This window comes from Procambarus clarkii, chromosome 51 (assembly GCF_040958095.1).
Source record: "Procambarus clarkii isolate CNS0578487 chromosome 51, FALCON_Pclarkii_2.0, whole genome shotgun sequence".
Classification (NCBI taxonomy): Eukaryota; Metazoa; Arthropoda; class Malacostraca; order Decapoda; family Cambaridae; genus Procambarus; species Procambarus clarkii.
Window position 1 is genome coordinate 21781798 of NC_091200.1, and position 7949 is coordinate 21789746.

A 7949-nucleotide genomic window follows, 5' to 3' on the forward strand; every position below is an offset into this window, starting at 1 on the left:
TTTCGCTACTTTGTAGCCCAAAATTGGGCTACTTTCGCTACTTTGTAGCCCAAAACTGGGCTACTTTCGCTACTCTGTAGCCCAAAACTCGGCTACTTTGTTGCCCAAAACTGGGCTATTTTCGCTACGTTGTAGCCCAAAACTGGGCTACTTTCGCTACTTTGTAGCCCAAAATTGGGCTACTTTCGCTACTTTGTAGCCCAAAACTGGGCTACTTTCGCTACTTTGTAGCCCAAAACTGGGCTACTTTCGCTACTTTGTTGCCCAAAACTGGGCTACTTTCGCTACTTTGTAGCCCAAAACTGGGCTACTTTCGCTACTCTGTAGCCCAAAACTCGGCTACTTTGTTGCCCAAAACTGGGCTATTTTCGCTACGTTGTAGCCCAAAACTGGGCTACTTTCGCTACTTTGTAGCCCAAAATTGGGCTACTTTCGCTACTTTGTAGCCCAAAACTGGGCTACTTTCGCTACTTTGTAGCCCAAAATTGGGCTACTTTCGCTACTTTGTAGCCCAAAATTAGGCTACTTTCGCTACTTTGCAGCCCAAAATTGGGTTCCTTTTCGCTGCTAGCGGCTAAAATCGCACAGTTTTTGCCCGCCAGCTGCGAAAATCGCATGGTTTTTGAACGCAACTGGCGAAAATAGCCACTTTTTTGGCCGCTAGCGCCCAAAAACCGCGCAATTTTCGCCGCTAGCGGCCAAAAATCGCGCTATTTTCGCCGCTAGCGGCCATAAATCGGCGATTTTCGCCCCTAGCGGTCAAAAATCATGCGAAATTCCCCGCTAGCGGCCAAAAATCGTGCGAATTTCGCCGCTAGCGGCCAAAAATCGTGCGAATTTCGCCGCTTCCGGCCAAAAATTGGTCGATTTTCGCCACTACCTGCCAAAAACCGCGCGATTTTTGCCGCTAGCGTCCAAAAATCGACCAATTTTCGCCGCTAGCGGCCAAAAAAGTGGCTATTTTCGCCACTAACGGCCAAAAATCGCGCGATTTTCGCCGCTACCGGCCAAAAATCGTGCGAATTTCGCCGCTACCGGCCAAAAATCGGTCGATTTTTCCGCTACCGGCCAAAAACCGCGCGATTTTTGCCGCTAGCGGCCAAAAATCGACCGATTTTCGCCGCTAGCGGCCAAAAAAGTAGCTATTTTCGCCGCTAGCGGCCAAAAAAGTGGCTATTTCCGCCGCTAGCGGCCAAAAATCGACCGATTTTCGCCGCTAGCGGCCAAAAAAGTAGCTATTTTCGCCGCTAGCGGCCAAAAAAGTGGCTATTTCCGCCGCTAGCGGCCAAAAATCGGGCGATTTCCGCCACTAGCGGCCAAAAATCGCGCGATTTTCGCCGCTACTGGTCAAAAACCGCGCGATTTTCGCCGCTAGCGGCCAAAAACCGTGCGATTTTCGCAACTGGCGGGCAAAAATAGCGCGATTTTTGCTGCTACCGGCAAAAAATCGCGCGATTTTCGCCGCTAGCGGCCAAAAACCGCGCAATTATCGCCGCTACCGGCCAAATATCGGGCTATTTTCGCCGCTAGCGGCCATAAATCGGCGATTTTCGCCCCTAGCGGCCAAAAATCGTGCGAATTTCGCCGCTAGCGGCCAAAAATCGTGCGAATTTCGCCGCTAGCGGCCAAAAATCGTGCGAATTTCGCCGCTACTGGCCAAAAATCGTGCTAATTTCGCCGCTACCGGCCAAAAATCGGTCGATTTTCGCCGCTACCGGCCAAAAACCGCGCGATTTTTGCCGCTAGCGGCCAAAAATCGACCGATTTTCGCCGCTAGCGGCCAAAAATCGACCGATTTTCGCCGCTAGTGGCCAAAAAAGTGGCTTTTTTCGCCGCTGGCGGCCAAAAATCGGGCGATTTTCGCCACTAGCGGCCAAAAATCGCGCGATTTTCGCCTCTACAGACCAAAAACCGCGCGATTTTCGCCGCTAACGGCCAAAAACCTTGCGATTTTTGCAGCTGGCGGGCAAAAATCTCGCGATTTTTGACGCTACCGGCCAAAAATCGCGCGATTTTCGCTGCTAGCGGCCAAAAACCGCGCAGTTTTCGCCGCTAGCGGCCAAAAACCGCGCAGTTTTCGCCGTTAGCGGCCAAAAATCGGGCTATTTTCGCCTCAAGCGGCCATAAATCGGCGATTTTCGCCCCTAGCGGCCAAAAATCGTGCGAATTTCGCCGCTAGCGGCCAAAAATTGTGCGAATTTTGCCGCTAGTGGCCAAAAATCGTGAAAATTTCTCCGCTACCGGCCAAAAATCGTGCGAATTTCGCCGCTACCGGCAAAAAATCGGTCGATTTTCGCCGCTACCGGCCAAAAACCGCGCGATTTTCGCCGCTAGCGGCCAAAAAAGTGGCTATTTTCGCCAGTAGCGGCCAAAAACCATGCGATTTTCGCAGCTGGCGGGCAAAAACTGTGCGATTTTCGCCGCTAGCAGCCAAAAGGAGCCCAATTTTGGGCTACAAAGTAGCGAAAGTAGCCCAATTTTGGGCTACAAAGTAGCGAAAGTAGCCCATTTTTGGGCTACAAAGTAGCGAAAGTAGCCCAATTTTGGGCTACAAAGTAGCGAAAGTATCCCAAATTTGGGCTACAAGGTAGCGAAAGTAGCCCAATTTTGGGCTACAGAGTAGCCCAAATTTCGGCTACAAAGCAGCGAAAGTAGCCCAATTTTGGGCTACAAAGTAGCGAAAGTAGCCCAATTTTGGGCTACAAAGTAGCGAAAGTAGCCCAATTTTTGGGCTACAAAGTAGCGAAAGTAGCCCAATTTTGGGCTACAAAGTAGCGAAAGTAGCCCAATTTTGGGCTACAAAGTAGCGAAAGTAGCCCAAATTTGGGCTACAAAGTAGTGAAAGTAGCCCAATTTTGGGCTACAGAGTAGCGAAAGTAGCCCAAATTTGGGCTACAAAGTAGCGAAAGTAGCCCAATTTTGGGCTACAAAGTAGCGAAAGTATCCCAAATTTGGGCTACAAAGTAGCGAAAGTAGCCCAAATTTGGGCTACAAAGTAGCGAAAGTAGCCCAATGGGCTAGTTAGGTTAGTTAGGTTAGGTTAGGTTAGGTTAGGTGAGGTTAGGTTAGGTTAGGTTAGGTGAGGTTAGGTTTAGGTTAGGTTAGGTTAGGTTGGTTAGGTTAAGTTAGGCTAGGTTAGGTTAGGTTAGGTTAGGTTAGGTTAGGTCAGGTTAGGTCAGGTTAGGTCAGGTTAGGTTAGGTGAGGTTAGGTGAGGTTAGGTGAGGTTAGGTTAGGTGAGGTTAGGTTTGGTTAGGTTAGGTTAGGTTTGGTTAGGTTAGGTTAGGTTAGGTTAGGTCAGGTTAGGTTAGGTCAGGTTAGGTCAGGTTAGGTCAGGTTAGGTTAGGTTAGGTGAGGTGAGGTTAGGTGAGGTTAGGTTAGGTTAGGTGAGGTTAGGTGAGGTTAGGTGAGGTTAGGTTAGGTTACAGATGGTGGCAGATGTAGATGCAGAATGTTTTCTAGTAAGTCTCAGTCTTTAACAGCTTTTCTAATCATTATAGTCGCTGTGGAATGTGCATCTAATGTAGCTGCTGTTGTTGGATTAATGTTGAATTTGATGTGCAGGGCTTCAGTTGCTTCACATTCCAGTAAGTAATGAAGTAGTGGTGCCTCTGCTTCTGTTCCACAGATATGGCACTCTTTAACTATTGGGTTTATTACCTCCCAGCAGCACTTGAAGTCAAGCCTGAGTCTGTGTATGGCTACTGTAATGTCTCTGGATATCTTTTTGTCAGGCTTGAAAGAGTAGTACCCAGTGGCTTGTTCGTACCATATCGCAGTGGATCTTCCTTCCGCTACTTTGGCTCTGTGGCGACTTTTGATAGTTGGGAGTATTTTCTTCTTGATTTGCTCCTTAATCTGTGAAAAAACTTGGAGGTATTTGAACCTGTACAACAGGTAGAGCAGTGGCAGTTTTTGCTAGTGAGTCTGCTTATTCATTACCATCTATGCCAATGTGACTTGGTATCCAATTTAGGGTGATTGACTGCACACACAAATCACAATAACGTGATGCATCAATGAACAAATCCTAGTGCATTTACAATGCTAACCAACATGCATGTTTGTTGTTTTAGATTTAGCTACTCAGAACGAAATATCCATGTAGCACGGGCTATAGTGAGCCCGTAATGCAAACATGCATTCTCGTTTGTCTTATATAGGCAGGGTTAGAGATCTATAAGGTGATGTAGGGAGGTGTGTGTGACCGCGTATGAGGAAGTATCTATATTGTATGTCCTCACAGATGTTTCACCATGTCGTAGCTCAGTCGATTAAGGCAGCGTTTGGGATCTTCTCGAACGTACTAGGTTCGAACCCTCGCCATGGCCCTTGTGGATTTGTTCATTTGATGCATCACGCTATTGTTATTTGTGTGTGTAAAGAAGTAAGGGCGAAGAGGTAGAACAGCCTGTTCCCCGGGCGCATGGGGGAATTGAGTAAAACCCTGGTTTGTCTCTCGGAGAGACTGCAAGAACCGAGGTAAATCAGGATGATTTCCCGGTTGCAATTCTTTTAACCATGTCGTAGCTCAGTTGATTAAGGCAGCATCTGGGATCCTCTCGGATGTAGGTTCGAACCCTCATCACAGCCCTTGTGAATTTGTTCATTTGATGCATACGCTATTGTGATTTCTGTGTGTATTGTAGGGTAAGGTTTACCAAGAGCTATGGGAAGGGAAAGCTCTCGACTTGCTTACAGGAGTCATAAGTCTTCTACTTCTGTGACTAGAGTTAAAAAATAATAAATAGCATTTTTGTTTTAATATATGCATCTGTGAACATCTGGGAATCTCTTAGTTTCGGATCACTTGTACATCTGTGGTTAATGCGAATCTTTGATCAATCTTGTGCCTGCACGGCTAGATTGATTTGCTTGGAAATTAAACCATTGGTTTCTGTAATACATAAACACCGGATACAAATATTCATGGAGATATGGAATGGAAACAACAGTTGATCAGCGAAGTTGCAGAATCTGTGGTGAGAGTGATGGACACCGCCTTAACCACTATCTACGTGAATGTGAACACCTGAGAGAAATCAGAAATATGTGTAGAATAATAAACCCCACATTGTTTGAGTTAGGAAAACACTATTTGTCAAATATTGATACTGTTCTTAAAAGATTTCCCCATTTTGCACCCGCAAGATAACGTAAGCTTTTAAGGGTTGATAGATGTTAATCTTCTTGTTTGAGAAGCTGTTCACTTGAGACAGTTAAGCAAGTCCCAGCTGTGTCTGGGTACAAGTGACAGGATGAACAACCCAGCGGGTTTTCTTCCTATTGGGGAGTGTTGTACATGCTGCTATGGCGGTATGACCACTCACAAGATGAGTGGCGCTGCCCAATAAACTCGCCCCTCGGGGCAAAATTTAAAAAAATTACCGATTCGATCATTGAGCACCTCCGCTCCTGCAGGCGGGAAATACGGGTTGCTTACTGCAAGGCTGCTTTTAATGCCTCGGTGGCTATGTAAACAAAAAAAAAATTGCTTAAACTTGACATACAAGAACGCAAAAAATCCAGGAAACTGCAGCAGACCTGTTGGCCCGTACGTGGCAGCTGCTATTTATATCCACATACACTCGTTCGTGAATGCACCATATTTACGAGGTCACGAATCTGAACTAGAACTGGGGCCAGATTCACGAAACTACTTACGCAAGCACTTACGAACCTGTACATCTTTTCTCAATCTTTGTCGGCTTTGTTTCCAATTATTAAACAGTTAATGAGCTCCGAAGCACCAGGAGGCTGTTTATAACAATAACAACAGTTGAATGGGAAGTTTTCATTCTTGTAAACTGTGAATCTGAACTAGAACGCTTATACAATCAGAAACACGACGAAATATATTGAAAAATGTGACTCTCGTCGACCGTCCCTCCCTCCCCCTAACCCCCCCCCCCCTCCAGTCGGCGGGAATGTCACACCTGCATCATTCAATATTCTAGTGTCGGCCATTATTTCCCGCCGCCTCATACGGCAGTCATGGAGGTCTGGCGGGGCTGGTGACGGGCCATGGTGATAATACATCCATGGAACATTACCAGGCAGCCATGCTCGGCCACCCCCCCCCCCCCCACCACCCCTCCCCCCCCCCCCCCCACGACAACCCCCACCACCCCCCCCCTACCCCCCCCCACCCCACCCCACCACCCGCCACTACCCCACTTCACCACCCCCCCACCCAACCCCCCACCACCCCCCATCACTTCTGAGTGACTGCCGGAGTGTTCATGTACGATGATTCTCGTATTGTTAGGAGTGAGGTGGGGGGGTTGCAGTATGGTGAGGGGGGTGATTGTGGCACCATGGCGATAGGGGGGTGATTGTGGCACCATGGTGATAGGGGGTGATTGTGGTACCATGGTGATAGGGGGGTGATTGTGGCACCATGGTAAGGGGGGGTTGATTGTGGCACCATGGTGAGGGGGGTGATTGTGGCACCATGGCGAGGGGGGTGATTGAGGCACCATGGTAAGGCGGGTGATTGTGGCACCATAGCGAAGGGGTGATTGTGGCACCATGGCGAGGGGGAGGGGGTGATTGTGGCACCATGGTAAGGGGGGGGTTGATTGTGGCATCATGGCGAGGGGGGTGATTGTGGCACCATGGTGAGGGGGGTGATTGAGGCACCATGGTGAGGGGGGGTGATTGTGGCACCATGGTAAGGGGGGGTTGATTGTGGCACCATGGCGAGGGGGGGGGTGATTGTGGCACCATGGTAAGGGGGGGTTGATTGTGGCACCATGGCGAGGGGGAGGGGGTGATTGTGGCACCATGGTGAGGGGGGGTGATTGTGGCACCATGGCGATGGGGGGGTGATTGTGGCAACATGGCGAGGGGGGGTGATTGTGGCACCATGGCGAGGGGGGGTGATTGTGGCACCATGGCGAGGGGGGGTGATTGTGGCACCATGGTGAGGGGGGGGTGATTGTGGCACCATGGTGAGGGGGGGGGTGATTGTGGCACCATGGCGAGGGGGGGTGATTGTGGCACCATGGTGAGGGGGGGTGATTGTGGCACCATAGTGAGGGGGGGTGATTGTGGCACCATGGTGAGGGGGGGTGATTGTGGCACCATGGCGAGGGGGGGTGATTGTGGCACCATGGTGAGGGGGGGTGATTGTGGCACCATGGTGAGGAGGGTGATTGTGGCACCATGGCGAGGGGGGGGTGATTGTGGCACCATGGCGAGGGGGGTGATTGTGGCACCATGGCGAGGGGGGGTGATTGTGGCACCATGGTGAGGGGGGGTGATTGTGGCACCATGGTGAGGAGGGTGATTGTGGCACCATGGTGATGGGGGGGTTGATTGTGGTACCATGACGAGGGAGGTGATTGAGGCACCATGGCGATGGGGGGGGGTGATTGTGGCACCATGGTGAGGGGGGGGTGATTGAGGCACCATGGCAAGGGGGGTGATTGTGGCACCATGACGATAGGGGGGTGATTGTGGCACCATGACGATAGGGGGGTGATTGTGGCACCATGACGATAGGGGGGTGATTGTGGCACCATGACGAGGAGGGGTGATTGTGGCACCATGGTGAGGGGGGGTGATTGTGGCACCATGGCGAGGAGGGGTGATTGTGGCACCATGGCGAGGAGGGGTGATTGTGGCACCATGGCGAGGAGGGGTGATTGTGGCACCATGGCGAGGGGGAGGGGGTGATTGTGGCACCATGACGAGGGGATTGATCCATGTTATTATGGGGAGCCTTGATTCCTTGGGGCGAGTATCGATGGTCCGTGAAGAGGTGAGGGAAGGTGGTGGGGGTCGTGGTACCACCGTGGGAGGTGGGGGAAGGTGGTGGGGGTCGTGGTACCACCGTGGGAGGTGGTGGGGGTCGTGGTACCACCGTGGGAGGTGGTGGGGGTCGTGGTACCACCGTGGGAGGTGGTGGGGGTCGTGGTACCACCGTGGGAGGTGGTGGGGGTCGTGG